This window comes from Microcebus murinus, chromosome 10, assembly GCF_040939455.1.
Source record: "Microcebus murinus isolate Inina chromosome 10, M.murinus_Inina_mat1.0, whole genome shotgun sequence".
Lineage (NCBI taxonomy): Eukaryota > Metazoa > Chordata > Mammalia > Primates > Cheirogaleidae > Microcebus > Microcebus murinus.
The window spans coordinates 8400187-8415666 of NC_134113.1; the positions used below are offsets into that span (position 1 = coordinate 8400187).

Genomic DNA, 15480 nt, shown 5'->3' on the forward strand with positions numbered 1-15480 from the left:
GAGGCAGAAGGATCACTCAAGCCCAGGAGTTTGAGGTTGCTGTGAGCTAGGCTGACGCCACGGCACTCACTCTAGCCTGGACAACAAAGTGAGACTCTGTCTCAAAAAAAAAAAAAAAAAAAATTCTGCCACAAATTTGCCACCCCAACAAATCCCATTTTTCTCTCTTGAATGCTCTTGTTTGTTTTTTCTCTAAATATAGTTTTAATATTATAAAATTTTAAATGTTTTCTCTACTGAACATTAAATTATCAGCATTTTCCCCAGTAACTATGCATTCTTTATAACCATATGTTCTATAATTTAGTTATCTATTCATGTGTTGATAGACACTGAAGTACCTAACAACAGAGTGTTTGAAAACCTAAATATTCATTAATAGGAAAGTTTTTAATTATAGTACATTTATGTAATAGTGTGCTGCTGTCAAAAAAGAGTGAGTCAGGCTGGGCACTGTGGCTCACGCTTGTAATCCTAGCACTCTGGGAGGCCGAGACAGGCGGATTGCTCGAGGTCAAGAGTTCGAAACCAGCCTGAGCAAGAATGAGACCCCATAGAAACAAATTAATTGGCCGACTAAAAATAGAAAAAATGAGCCGGGCATGGTGGCGCATGCCTGTAGTCCCGGAGGCTGAGGCAGTAGGATCGCTTGAGCCCAGGAGTTTGAGGTTGCTGTAAGCTAAGCTGACACTCTAGTCCAGACAACAAAGTTAGACTGTCTCAAAAAAAAAAGAATGAGTCAACTCTTTATGCACTGATAAGGAATGATCTCCAAGACCTATTGCTAAGTGAAAAAAGCAAGGAGTAAAACAGTGAAGAGAGGCCGGGCGCGGTGGCTCACGCCTGTAATCCTAGCTCTCTGGGAGGCCGAGGCGGGCGGATTGCTCGAGGTCAGGAGTTCGAAACCAGCCTGAGCAAGAGCGAGACCCCCGTCTCTACTATAAAATAGAAAGAAATTAATTGGCCAACTAATATATATACAAAAAATTAGCCGGGCATGGTGGCGAATGCCTGTAGTCCCAGGTACTCGGGAGGCTGAGGCAGGAGGATTGCTTGAGCCAGGAGTTTGAGGTTGCTATGAGCTAGGCTGATGCCATGGCACTCACTCTAGCCTGGGCAACAAAGTGAGACTCTGTCTCAAAAAAAAAAAAAAAAAAAAAAAACAGTGAAGAGAATGTGAAAACATTTATGCAAAAAAAAAAAAAAACATGTGAAGGGAACTGGGTGGCAGGGAGACTTTTTACTTTAATACTGTTTTGTATTGAATTTTGAACCATGTTAATGTATTATCTATTTAAACAAATAAACATGAAAACAATTTAGGTTTTATTCCCAGATGAGTTGCTATGTTTCTATAAAATGGCCAATATCAAGTTCTATATTCTCTTTTTATTTCATGTCTCTGATTATTAGTGCCCTTAGCACATTCTTGGTCTAAAGCGTCCACCAGCACAGCTGAAGCTCATTAGATCCAATGACTACATTGGAGTTCTTACTACACCTGACCCCTCATAGCATTTAGCTCTGTAACCTCTTTCTCCTCCTTGAAACCTTCTCAGGGTGTCTAAGTGTCACGATCATCTGGTTTTCCCCCTGCCTTTCCAGTTGCTCCTTCTTAGTCTCCTTTCCCAGTTCCTGCTCCTATGCCTGTTCTTACAATGCCTTAATGTTCTGCCTCTGACTCTCTTTTTTTTCTCTGCATTCTCCTGGAGCTTCAATTTACTCACATGGCTTCAATGAACACACACAGGCAGACGACTCCAATCTCTTATCTCCAAGACACATTTCTCTGTGACCTCAGACCAGCGCATTCAGCTGCCCATTGGGGAGCTCCTCTACATTTACCATGCCCCAAGTTAACTCATCATCTTCCCTCAAGAACCTGGTCCCCTTCCAGTGGTCTGTTATCTCAGAAAATTGCCATTATAACCTACCCACTCACTTTCTCCAGCCGGACTTGGGCGTCAGGTTTAATGGATTCTCCATCTTTCCATTTCCACCCCTCAACTATTAGGCCTTTCCTAATGTTTTTGAAACCTCCTTTTTCTCTTACAATCTGTTGCTATTTTCCAGTTAGGGATGCCATCATGATCATTCCAAGTATCTCTCTCTCTTTTTGTTTTTTCAGGCTAGTCAAGAGTGGAGTGGGAGTGGAGAAAGAACAAAAGAATTTGTAACTGGTTGTGATCAATTAGCTGTAAACACCACTGCACTCCAACCAGCCTATTACAAGTCTCTTAACTGGGAACTCTGCCTCTAGTCTTGCCCCCTGCCCCCATCCACTCTCTTCCCTGCAGCCACAGAAATCCCTTTAAAATGCAACCAATCATTTCCTTCCTCTCTTTAAAACCTTCCCATTGCCTTTAGGAAAAAGTCCTAATTTATTAACTTGGTCTGTAAGACCCTGTATGACCTAGCAGACCCTGCTAACCTTTGCAGCCTCATCTCTCTCCTGCCCTCAACCCATACTTTATGCTCCAGCCACAGTATACCTCTTTCAGATCTTGGAACCTACCTGCATTCTCTCAGAGCGGGGAGCTGCTAAATGAAGCAGTTACTAAGCAGTATGTAAAGATAGCCTTGAAACTTGGACCCCACCAAACTCCCAGATAAGGCAGCCAGCAGCACTGAACTTGTAGAATTGGCTCCTCCTCCAGTCACCCCAGTCACTTTTGTAGATTATTCATATCACCTTTTATTTCCCCTAATGTCAAGGACATCTGAGGCAAACACCCACTGTATCATACAAATTTCTCAACTGTCTCCCCCTAAACTGGCATCAGCTGAAAAGCAAAATAATTACTCTCTATGCCAAGCTCTGCTCCTGCTCCCATAAAGTATGTTGCTCAGGCTGCTTTCCCTTCCCTGAGTCAATATTTTCTTTGTACCCAGAGATAGTAAGTGTTCCTTTAGGCAAGATTTAGGTGTGACCATGTAAGGTAGAACACACACAGTTGAAATACAGACCAGGGAAACAGGAACCTCACCCTAGAAATCCACAAGCCAAGGTACAGATCTCCCCTTCCTGCACAGCAGCAGCAGTTAAGTGCAACTGTCCTTTGTGGACTTGCTCATGCTCATAACCATGCCATCCCCTCTAGGTCTTCCTGGAAAATAGTTAATCATCCATGGTCATCTGGTTACTTACCTGGGTCCCTCCCAGGATCATTCTTCTATAATGTTATGGCCTAGCAGTCTCTGGATAATGATAAGGAAAACAAAAGCAATGTAACTGCAAGGACTTTCTGTCATTCCCACCACCAAGAGTGGGGGGAACAATCCCTTGGGTCATAAAAGTGAAACAAATACTAGTTAGCTAACTGCTACTCAATATTTAGGTAGCTCTGAAAAATAGCAGACAAGAGTTTTTAAGGAAAATAAAGCTTCTTTTTTTTTTTTTTTTTTTTTTTTGAGACAGTCTCACTCTGTTGCCTGGGCTAAAGTGCTGTGGCATCAGCCTAGCTCACAGCAATCTCAAATTCCTGGGCTTAAGCGATTCTTCTGCCTCAGCCTCCTGAGTAGCTGGGACTACAGGCATGCACCCCCATGTCCTGCTAAGTTTTTCTATGTATTTTTAGTTGTCCAGCTAATTTCTTTCTATTTTTAGTAGAGACAGGGTCTCGCTCTTGTTCAGGCTGGTCTTGAACTTATGACCTTGAGTGATCCGCCCACCTCGGCCTGTAATTCCAGAGTGCTAGGATTACAGGCATGAGCCACCGTGCCCGGCCAAAAAATAAAGCTTCTTGAGGGCTAACTGGCAAAAAAGACCACCAAGAAATTTATATTTAAAGTTTTATATTAACATAGGAGTTTAGGGCACTTAAAAGGAACAGATCATAAATATAATTAGTAAAACTCCCACTTCTCATATAATTAAACCACAGAGATCAATAAACTATCTCATCTTTAAATCATTTATCCAGCTTTACCATCTATATAATTAATGGGAATTTTTCACTTGCAGATATGAAAATACCTACATAATAATCCTAAAGATTGGGCACGGTGGCTCACACCTGTAATCCTAGCTCTCTGGGAGGCCAAGGTGGGTGGATCGCTCAAGGTTAGGAGTTCGAGACCAGCCTGAGAAAGAGTGAGACCTGTCTCTACTAAAAATAGAAAGAAAGTAATTGGCCAACTAAAAATATATAGAAAAATATTAGCCGGGCATGGTGGCACATGCGTGTGGTCCCAGCTACTCAGGAGGCTGAGGCAGGAGGATCACTTGAGCCCAGGAGTTTGAGGTTGCTGTGAGCTAGGCCGATTCCACGGCACTCTAGCCTGGGAGACAGAGTGAGACTCTGTCTCAAAAAAAAAAACAAACCCAAAGATAGTATTTGGACTTTAACCGTATCCTCAAGTCACACAAATTAAGGATATTTACAAATGAAACACAAACACAAGAACAGGGGAATGATCTGTTGTTTCATGTCTTTAGAATGTTAGCTAGAAGTCTAACCAGATATCTAGAGAAGGCTGGGAACAGTCATATCATTTTATTGGGGGAGAGGTGAATCTTCTCTTAGCCCTACTTGGAAATCAAGCCCTTTCCAAGAAAAAGACTTTTGATAACTGAATTGGTTCTTTCAATCTCATTCTTGATGTTACTCTTTTTTTTTTTTTTTGACAGTTAGCAATGCTTAGATTGATGTTACTCTTATTGATAAAGCTATTTAATGATTCCAAAGAAGTTAACCTCCCCAAACAATTCACATCATTGGCAGAAAGAAAAACACAAATACAAAACAAACATCACAAACGCTTTGAAAAGCAGGAATGTGCATGTAACTGGAAGACAGGTATAATGTTAGAAGAGTTAACTGTGCCTACTGGAAAGAGATGAATATATCTCTCCTCATTTATAAATGATGACCATAAAGTAATGAGCCTAAATTTTCAAAATGAAGGGGAGGTGATTCTATGTGTATTATTCAAATGATAGGGTTGTCAAAATCAGTTCATAAGCCACAATGAAAATTTACCCTCATTATATCAGTCATATGCTACTATTGATAGTGCTAGTACCTACCATGGAATATAGTAACCCTGAGGCATTTGTTCAAAAAATATTTATTGACCATCTACCACTGTTCTAGGAAAGTGGGGTGATATGGTGAACAAGACAAAGATCCTACCTTCATACAGCTTACACTGCAGGCAGGTATTACAAAGAAGAAATTGTGGCTCAGTTACCAGGACCATCAGACTCCAAAGCCTACGCTGTATCTTTCAACCAAGGTCATTTCTCCCTGGAGAGATACAGCATCTCCCTAAAACTGTACATCTAAGCATGCAGTCTTAACACTACACACTACAGTCTAGAACAATTTAAGGTTTCTCTCTGTTAGCAGTGAGCAACATCTCAATGAATTTTTTCTCCCTTAACTCCCAAAATAAAGACTGCCCTGTTGGCAGTTAACATATCACATTGACATGTATGAACTATGTAATACCTTCTCTCCTTCATCAATCCTTAAACTCCCTCGGGACAAGAATCATGTCTTAGCCATCTTTATAAGACTAGAAGATGGTACATACAGTAGATATTAGGTAAATAGTTGAGTGGAGTTCATGAGAGTAGTTTCAAAAGAGTTAAAGATGGAAGTGACTACAATGAACTAAGGAGTAAATGAATGAGAACATAGAATCTGCTTTTTAAGAACAAGTCTAGAAAGGAGAACTAGGAGAAATGGTAGTAATTTGAAGGGGAAGTATGATCACAGGAAAGTTGTATATATTTTTTTAAGAATGAGAAAGACCTGAAAATTTGTGTTGATGAGGTAGTAGTATAGCACAGTCAAAAGAACAGGGGTTTTAGAGTCAGGCAGACTTAGGTGAATTCTGGCCCTGTAACTTACTATGTCTGTGGGCAAATAACCTCTATGCTACAATGTATACATTTGTAAAATGATTTAACCTACCCATACAGTTCACCATGACAGTTATAATGTTTGGTAAATAAAAGGCATTCAATAAATCGTTTCAATGATTATTACTGCAGATAGAGGCCTTGACTCTGGTGTTCTAACCCCTTCCAAATATATCATGCTCCATTCCAGAATTCCTAAATCTATGTGTAATATGTGATGGAAAAGAAACAGGATTGTTATTTCTTCTGTGTTTACCATCCTTTGTCCTCTTCCCATTTCCTTATGACAGTGTGCATGAGCTTGTGAATGGCTGCTATGGAAAATTACTGATGTCACAAAATGAGTAATAGAGACAATCTGGAGAATGAGCAAATAAAACTGATGTTAAATTATCAAATGTACAAAATTTTTGGCTCCTGCCAAAATCTTCATTTAGAACCAAGAAAAGAAAAACTGAAAACACACATTTTTTAAGCTTCTGAGCCAGCCAGGTGATCTTATATCCACTCCAGGCACAGAAGGATGACTGTATAATAAAAGAGATGATTATCTCTCAAGTTCCTTTCTCAATATTTCACCATAATGTCAGGTTCATTTCTGTGAGGTCCTACCCCAGTTCACTTTTCTGTCATCCTGACGAGTTCCCCAATTCACTTAAGGAATATTAAATATGCATTTTTATATTGAAGCAATTTTTTTTGTCTACAACCTCTTAATGTTCTGGTCATGAGTTATGTTAATATATTACCCATATCTGACCAACAGAAATACCTCACCCTCTTTCCTTTTCCTCAGACTATCCTTAAAAAATGATAGAGTGCTGTGCAAGGTGGTTCATGCCTGTAATCCTAGCACTCTGGGAGGCTGGGGCTGGAGGATTACTTGAGGCCAAGAGTTTGAGACCAGCCTGAACAAAAGTGAGACCCCCACCCACACACACTACTAAAAATAAAAAAATTAGCCAGGCGTGGTGGTTCCCACCTGGAGCTACTCGGGAGGCTGAGGCAGGAGGATGACTTGAGCCCAGGAGTTTGAGGTTGCAGACAGCTATGATGACGCCACTCACTCTAGCCCAGAGGACAGAGCAAGACCCTATCTTTACAAAAAAAAAAAAAAAAAAGAGGAGGGGGGATAAGGAAGAGGACTAAAGGGATATTTAGTAATGAAAGACCTACATTCACTTAGGATTATCAATAGACAGGAAAGATATCTCCTTTTATTTAAAATCAATTACAAATTAAACAAAGAACAGAAATGACTATATAAAACAAAGACATAACTCTGTCCTTTAGCGTGTAGACGAAATTAGAAGAGATGAACAAGAAAAGAAGTGGAAAATACATATACTACAAACTTAGTCACAAACATCATAGAAGCTACAAATAAACAAGTCAAAGTTGAAAACTCGGTTTTTGTAAATCAGAGTCTGATTAGGAACTTGAATTTACCAAGAAAGAATAAGATAGGGAAAAGAATATTCCAGGACATCTCTAAATATCCCACCAAAAAGAATATAAAAAAGAGCCAGCAACCCACCACAGATGTGCCTCAGGAGCCTGGAAGATACTACACAGTTATCTAGGCACTGAGAAAAAAAAAATCTTCATTTTTTCCCCCCAAATAAAAAGTAACCTGGACCAGCCAACTAAGTACAAGAATAATTTTCAAAATTCTAATCCTAAACCACACTGGATGATTCTGGGTAGAGTATACCTCAATTTCCCCAATGCTAAAATACAAACACCTATCCCAGTGTCCCGAGTCTCAGCCCGAATCTGAGCCTGAGTTCTGAACCTGTATCTGAATGTTAAATGTAAAGCCACAAGTTAAAGCTGACGAAGAGTTTGCAGCTGTAAATGTGCCTGAAGCAGCCATACTTAAAGGGGGGGAAAAAACCCAGTATTAGGCGCAATTCCTGTAAAATCGCTCCCAGCTGCCAGAGGGGGTGGATGCAGCACTGAAGCGCGGCCAGCCCCGCGGCAGGCCTCCGCGACGCCGTCCGCCCCCGGCCAGCCCCCGCCAGCCCACGCCAGCCACGCCAGCCCCCGGGCTCGGCGGGCGCGCAGGTCCGAGTGGCCGCCCCAGCCCGCCGCACGCCCCGGCCCCCAGCCCACCCGCGGCGCGAGCGAGGGCGGCCCGGGCCGCCTCTATCAGTCCGACACGGCCCCCACAGGCCCGAGAGGAACGAACAGGCACAGGGCCTGCAGGCCCCAGCGAGTCTCCGCAACGCGACACGCACTCACCTGCCCCGCGTGCCACCTCAGCGCCAATCCCGGGTCGTGCTAGCGGCTCCTCACCTCTCACCCGTCAGACCTCGGCGGCGCCTCCGCGCACGCGCGGCCGGGCGGAGAGGGGCGCCCGCAGGGCATGCTGGGGGCTGTAGTCCTTTCCCGTGCTGGGCGGCACCACTCCACAAGCCGGCTTTCCGTGCCCGGCTCCACCGCCAGGGGGCGCGGGCACAGGCGGCCTGCGAAGCCCGTTTTCACCCTAGCGGTCTGAACCTTAGCCTGAGCAACTTAGGGCATCATGGGGTGGACCAGCAGTCAGGATGAAAGACAGAGCAAATTACTTTTAAATTTTCCAAATATTTAAGTCCCTTCTTTGTGGGTGCACGGAACCAGTCCTAGACCAGCCTAATCCACTCTTGCACAATTCACAAGCCTTGGAAGAAGCCACAGGTTGGTTAAGGTCTTGCCCAAGAAATTCACTCTCTGGAGCTTGTGAGATGCAGTGGGTGTAGTCAGGGGGCCGGCATTTGAATCACTAGCCACACTAACATTTAGCTCATCCATTAAATGAGAATGTGAACTTATGGCTGTTGTGAGAACTCACTGCTGTGTGGCAAAAACGTTTAAGCGTAGCAGGAATGAACGCTCCAGGACAGTATGAGCCCATCTCCATTTGACATCCAGGTCCTAGTGAAACTCAGGCTCTAGCTTGAAAAAAACTTGCCTTGTTTTAGAAAAGTCACCAAAAGTTCCATTGGCTTCTCGGCCTAGGGTAGGATTCTCACTTTGAGTACCAGAAAAGTCACCAAAAGCTCAAACAGTATTCAGGAATCTTTTTCTAAAAATATCTTCTAATTCTGAAGAGATATACATTTGGTTTAGAGCTGCTTATTAACCTGTAATTAAATCCAGGTTCCTAATGGATCAGAAGATGGTGCTGCCCAGGTGTCTATGAGGGGGACACCACAGGCAAAGCCTACAAGATACAAGGTGATATTTCAATGATGTCCTTGCTATACAGTTCACAAAACACTTTGGCATGTTTTCCACAACACGTACGTGCTGAAAGCAGGGTATATTTTATTATTCATTTATTTTACAGAGGAGGACCGGGCCAAAATAGTGAGAGCTATTAAGTGGCAGAACAGAGATTTGAACCCACTTTCTGACGTCAAGTTCATTTTTCTTCCCAACCACAGCACTGCCTCTAATTCTTTTAAAAAATAAAATATTGCCATAGGACAATAAATGTCTGCCTTTTTAGTGTGGTGACAGTCCTTTTTTATCATCTCACAATTTGCAAGGGCTATCTATGGTTTTTAAATCTGTCTCTATGGGAAAATACGATTCCTTGAAAATAGCTGTAAAATAAGCTGAGGTGTAAAAATTCAATGGCTGATTAGTGCTAATTTCAGCACAGACCATTTAGGTTTATACAATAAACGATTATTATTTCACTTTTTCCTACTTTTCCTACAGACAATAGGGAACTACAGAATTATCAATGCTGTTGCCAAATAAAGCTTGCAGCCCTCTCCAATGGGACATTTGGTGGAGATCAATACCAGGTAGGTCTAAAGGCCACAAGCAAATACTTCCCTTTTGAGGAATGGTAGATTTGCTAACAATTATATGAAACTTTCTTATTTATAAATGCTGTGTTTAAGAACTCTACGTACATTTTAAGCCTCCATTAGACAGACAACAAAAGAGAGAAAGAAAAATGTCAAATTGTTAAGTTTCTTAGGATAGATAGCACCCAAGGCAAGGTCATTCTCAATTCTGGCAATGTCAAATGGGCACGTATGGAGCCAGGTGTACTGAAGTAATTCAGCCAAGCACCACGCAGGTGGGAAAAGCAGTGTCTGCATCATGATGGAGTGAATATGAAATGCTTCACCAACTAAAAAGGGAAGTAGTGTGGGTTTCCTGTAATTGAAAAGTTGTATCATCTCAAGAGGCCCCTTTCTCAGTGCAAATTGCAGAACTCTGCATGAGTTCAAAGGTTGAATTATGTCCCACTTATTGAGGAGCCACTCTCACCACTTTGTAGTACATTCTGTGTCCTGCACTGGAGCCATAAGCTCTTGGAGGGCAGACTATCTTGCTCACCACTGCATTCCCAGTATACAGTAGGGTGCTGAAAAAATATGTTTGAATATAAAACCTGTATCAGAAATAAAGTATTTTGTAGATACCTGCTTTCTCCAGGCTATCACAAAAGAAATGTAAAATGTAAATACATTATTTTATCCTTTTTTGTCTTGGGAAAAAAAAAGAGTACCTAAGCTATTTAATAAATCATGGGATAATTGTTTTTTATCTACTTAATTTTTATCTACTCTTAATGTTTGCATTATGTATTTTAAATATACTTTCCTATACTCTTACAACAAACACTATCCCAAATACAACTTTTAAAGACAGCTGTTCTGGCTGGGCGTGGTGGCTCACGCCTGTAATCCTAGCACTCTGGGAGGCCGAGGCGGGCGGATTACTTGAGCCCAGGAGTTTGAGGTTGCTGTGAGCTAGGCTGACGCCATGGCACTCACTCTAGCCTGGGCAACAAAAGGAGACTCTGTCTCAAAAATAAATAAATAAAGACAGCTGTTCTATTAAAATTTAAAACCATGACAGAGGTATAACATTTTCCTATAGTTTTAAACTTTAATAGGATATTTCTCAGTGCCCTAGAGCCAGAGCAATGAAAGGGCCACTCACTTGTGGATGGAAACTGGAAGCCTCCATGACTTTTCTCCCGATTAATATCACTATTCAATATGAACTGATGAGCCAGATACAGTGGCTCACATCTATAATCCCAGGAGTTTGAGGCTGCAATGAGCTATGATGACCCCAATGCACTCTAGCCCAGGCAAATGAGAGACCCTGTCTCTCCTGCCAAAAAAGTAAAGAATTGCCTTTTTTTTTTTTTAAGAGAGTTTCATTTTGTTGCCCAGGCTAGAGTGAGTGCTGTAGCCTCAGCCTAGCAACCTCAAACTCCTGGGCTCAAGCAATCCTTCTGCCTCAGCCTACCGAGTGGCTGGGACTACAGGCATGCGCCACCATGCCCAGCTAATATTTTCTATATATATTAGTTGGCCAATTAATTCCTATTTTTAGTAGAGATGAGGTCTTGCTATTGCTCAGGTTGGTTTCGAACTCTTGACCTTGAGCAGTCCGCCTGCCTTGGCCTCCCAGAGTGCTAGGATTACAGGCAAGAGCCACCGCGCCTGGCCAAGAATCTCCTTCTATTAGAGTTTTTTTCCCAATAGGTTGAGCTCTGTTCTTTTGCCTTTTTTTTTTTTTTTTTTTTTGAGACAGAGTCTCACTTTGTTGCCCAAGCTAGAGTGAGTGCCGTGGCATCAGCCTAGCTCACAGCAACCTCAAACTCCTGGGCTCAAGCGATCCTGCTGCCTCAGCCTCCCGAGTAGCTGGGACTACAGGCATGCGCCACCATGCCCGGCTAATTTTTTCTATATATATTAGTTGGCTAATTAATTTCTTTCTATTTATAGTAGAGACGGGGTCTCGCTCTTGCTCAGGCTGGTTTCAAACTCCTGACCTCCAGCAATCCTCCCGCCTCGGCCTCCCAGAGTGCTAGGATTACAGGCGTGAGACACAGCGCCTGGCCAGCTGTTTTTTTTTTTAAGAGAGGGTCTCCCTGTCTTGCCCAAACTGGACTTGGACTTCTGGCCTCAAGCAGTCCTCCTGCCTCAGCCTCTCAAGTAGCTGGGACTACAAGAGTGCACTACTTCAATTGGCTTGGCTTTTCTGGCTCCTTTATTTAGATAAAATTCGAGGTGATTCAGCCTCCCCTCCTTCACAACATTCCTGACCACTAGGTAGTCTTCCAGCTTCTGTCTGACCTGGGGAATTGGGGTGGGTCACTAACTCTCAGCAGTTCCAATGCCTTGGCCCAAACTAGTCTCAGATCCTTAACAATGGATATCAATCTCATTTGTGTTTCTTGGGGTAACAATCAAGTCACTCTTCCTCCATACAGTATTTGAAATGTTGACAAGTTTTCTCCTATATAGTAGGATAAAGAGCCCTAACCCTCCTTCACTTCTCATATGATGAGGTCCTCTCTGGAGGCTGACTCTCTAGTTTATCTGTTCTTTAGACTGGGTGTCCAAATTTGCACATAATGCTATGAGTCCGAAACAGTAAGCCTCTGGGGGCTTTTCGCGGACACTATAATACCATTTACATATATCTAAAACTTGTCTTCTCAGTTCTGGCTCATACTGAGTTTAAGGTTAACTTATTTACATCTATTCTTACTTTTTCTTTTTAGTCTTGGCTACATCATTTCAATCAGTTTAGGTTAGATGAAATGGTTTGAGACAGGGTTTCACTATGTTGCCCAGGCTGGATTTGGAATCCTGTGCTCAAGGGATCCTCTCACCTCAGCCTCCTGAGTAGCTGTGACTACAGACCCACACCACCTCGCCCCGCCAGATGAAATCTTATTTTACCAAATAAATGTACTGGATAATTCTCCTAGTTTTGTGTCACCTGCAAATCTGATAAAAGCTTTCATCATTTTCATCTATGCTGAATGAGACTGGGTTAAATAACACTAGTGTTCTTCTCCCAGGTGGGCAATTCATAACTCAATATTTTTTGGCTACAGTTGCTCCAATCATCTATTAGGTTATTAAGTATGGAATGTCCAATTTCCTTAACTATGAAGTTTGACAGTATCTCTGACATTTATTTCACTTTGACACTTTAATGTAAAGGTACATCTTCATTCTTTCAAATGCATATTTTGGCTTGTAACTATCTTTCAAAATTTTTTAAGAGCATATTTTGTAAAACCATGGATAAGTCAAAAATTCATGTTATTTTTGAATATGAGGTCCATTGTGGAAACAATGCAGTGCAGACAGCACGAAATATCAACGAAGTGTTTGGAAAGGATGTGGCTAATAAATGCACAGTATGTTGATGATTTTAGAAGCTCCCTTCTTGTGATTTTAATCTTGAAAATGAGCCATGTGGGTGACCTGAGACCCATGTGGATAAAGATGAGCTGAAAGCTGTATTGTAAAAGTGAATCCATCTCAACCTACACATGAATTAGGAGCAAGGTTTGACATTACTATTCCAACAATACTGGACTATTTGGAAACAAATGGGCAGGTAAAGAAGCCGGGTAGATGGGTTCCATGTGAATTAGACCAGCATCAGAAGAGAAATTGTCTCAAAGCCTGCCTTTCCTTGTGTCACAACATAAAGGTGAACCGTTTCTACATTGTATTATGTGATGAAAAACGTATTCTTTTTTTTTTTCCTTGGAGAAAGAGTCTCACTTTTTGCCCAGGCTAGATTGAGTGCCGTGGTGTCAGCCTAGCTCACAGCAACCTCAAACTCCTGGGCTCAAGCAATCCTTCTGCCTCAGCCTCCCGAGTAGCTGGGACTACAGGAACGCACCATCATGCCTGGCTGATTTTTTCTATATACATTAGTTGGCCAATTAATTTCTTTCTATTTATAGTAGAGACGGGGTCTCACTCTTGCTCAGGCTGGTTTCGAACTCCTGACCTCGAGCAATCCTCCCGCCTCAGCCTCCCAGAGTGCTAGGATTACAGGCGTGAGCCACTGTGCCCGGCCAAAAAACGGATTCTTTTTGATAATCACAAGCATTCAGCACAATGGTTGAATCAAGATGAAGTGGCAAAACGCGGTCCAAAACCAAATATTCATCAAAAACCCTAATGGCATCTGTTTGGTGGTCCAGCACCGGAATTATCCACTACAACTTCATGAAACCTATTCAATCAATTACAGTGAATGTCTGCTGCAACCAATCAGACAAAATATCGGGATGCTTGCAATGAAGCAGCGGAGCTTGGTCAAGAGAGACTGGCCAATCCTCTTGCAAGACCACGTCACAAAAAACAGTGCTGTTCAGGCCGGCGTGGTGGTTCACGCCTATAATCCTAGCACTCCAAGAGGCCGAGGCGGGTAGATTGCTTGAGGTCAGAAGTTCTAAACCTGAGCAAGAGCGAGACACTGTCTCTACTGAAAAAAAAAAAAAAAATAGAAAAGAAATTAATGGCCAACTAAAACTATACAGAAAAAATTAGCACGTGCCTGTAGTCCCAGCTACTCGGGAGGCTGAGGAAGCAGGATTGCCTGAGCCCAGGAGTTTGAGGTTGCTGTGAGCTAGGCTGATGACACGGCACTCTAGCCTGGGCAACAGAGTGAAACTGTCTCAAAAAAACACAAAAAAACAATGCTGTTCAAACTATAGAAGCTGGACTTGGAAACTGTCATCCACTGTATTCACTAGACCTTGTACCAGCTGACTACCACTTACTTCTTCCAGCTTTGGACCACTTCTTGCAAGGAAAAATATTTAATTCTCAACAAGCTGTGGAAAACCCCTTTCATGATTTCATCGCCATTTTGCTCTACAGGCTTTTTCCACTGCTGGCATAAACAAGCTACCATTAAGGTGGCAAAACTGTGTCAATAGTTTAAGCACATACTTTGATTAATTGTACTGCTTCTTGTTTGAGGTGTAATAAACTAAACTTTTGATTCAAAATCGGATATTTCATATTTAATGACATATAAATTCATGTAACGAATTATAGCTAGATATGAGGAATAAGTTCTAGTGTTCTATATCATTGTGGTATGACTATAGTTAACATTATATCATTTCAGATAGGAGGATACTGAACATGCCAACACAAAGAAATGTTTGAGGTGATGGATATGCTAATTACCCTTATCTAATCACTATACATGTATCAAAGCATCACTCTGTACCCCATGAATGTATACAATTATTTTTTGTCATTTTAAAAAACCCACATAACAAGGAGTAAAGACTGCCAGATGCCATGTTGCAATCAATACACCCAATTAGCATTTCCCTGATATACATGCCTTAACAAAAGATAAAATGAGGTCGGGCACAACTTGAACTGATTAAGCCCGATGATCACATCAGAGTTTTTGCTGTGTTTTTTTTAGAATTGTAGTTCCAAATTTCATTACATATTCTAGCCAGATATAATCGAAATAAAGGTATCCAACTTTGCTAATTCCAGGTTGTTTTTCTAGATCTAGATCAAATTTACCGTTAGGAGAGAGGACCAAGAATTTGCCACTGCACCATCAAGTGAACATGTGAGAAGGACTACACTGAGACAGCTGGAAAACGTGCCTTGAAAGGACAAGAGCAAGTATGAGCTGTTTATTGTGCAAGTCTGTGTTGCTATAAAAAACAGTCAACTACAGTGCATTCTGTTTCTGCACTGTTAACCTTGAGAAATGTGAAAACCACCATGGGAAGCAGAAAATGCTGTATTAATGTAAGGCAACAATTCTTAAGGTAAAATGAGACACTACAATAACAC

The 15480-nt window shown here is 41.9% G+C and overlaps 1 protein-coding gene across 4 annotated transcripts in view; it reads right to left on the reverse strand.

Moving 5' to 3' along the window:
- SGSM3 (small G protein signaling modulator 3) overlaps positions 1 to 8269 on the reverse strand; it is a 35640-nt gene extending 27371 nt beyond the window's left edge. For 3 of the 4 annotated variants that reach the window (XM_012741660.2, XM_012741658.3, XM_012741659.3), the window contains exon 1: positions 8114 to 8269. The gene's annotated coding sequence lies outside the window, so the exon portion shown is untranslated. The remainder of the gene's footprint in view (positions 1 to 8113) is intronic. The other variant, XM_012741661.3, reaches the window with a different exon arrangement.
- Positions 8270 to 15480: the final 7211 nt, after the last annotated feature.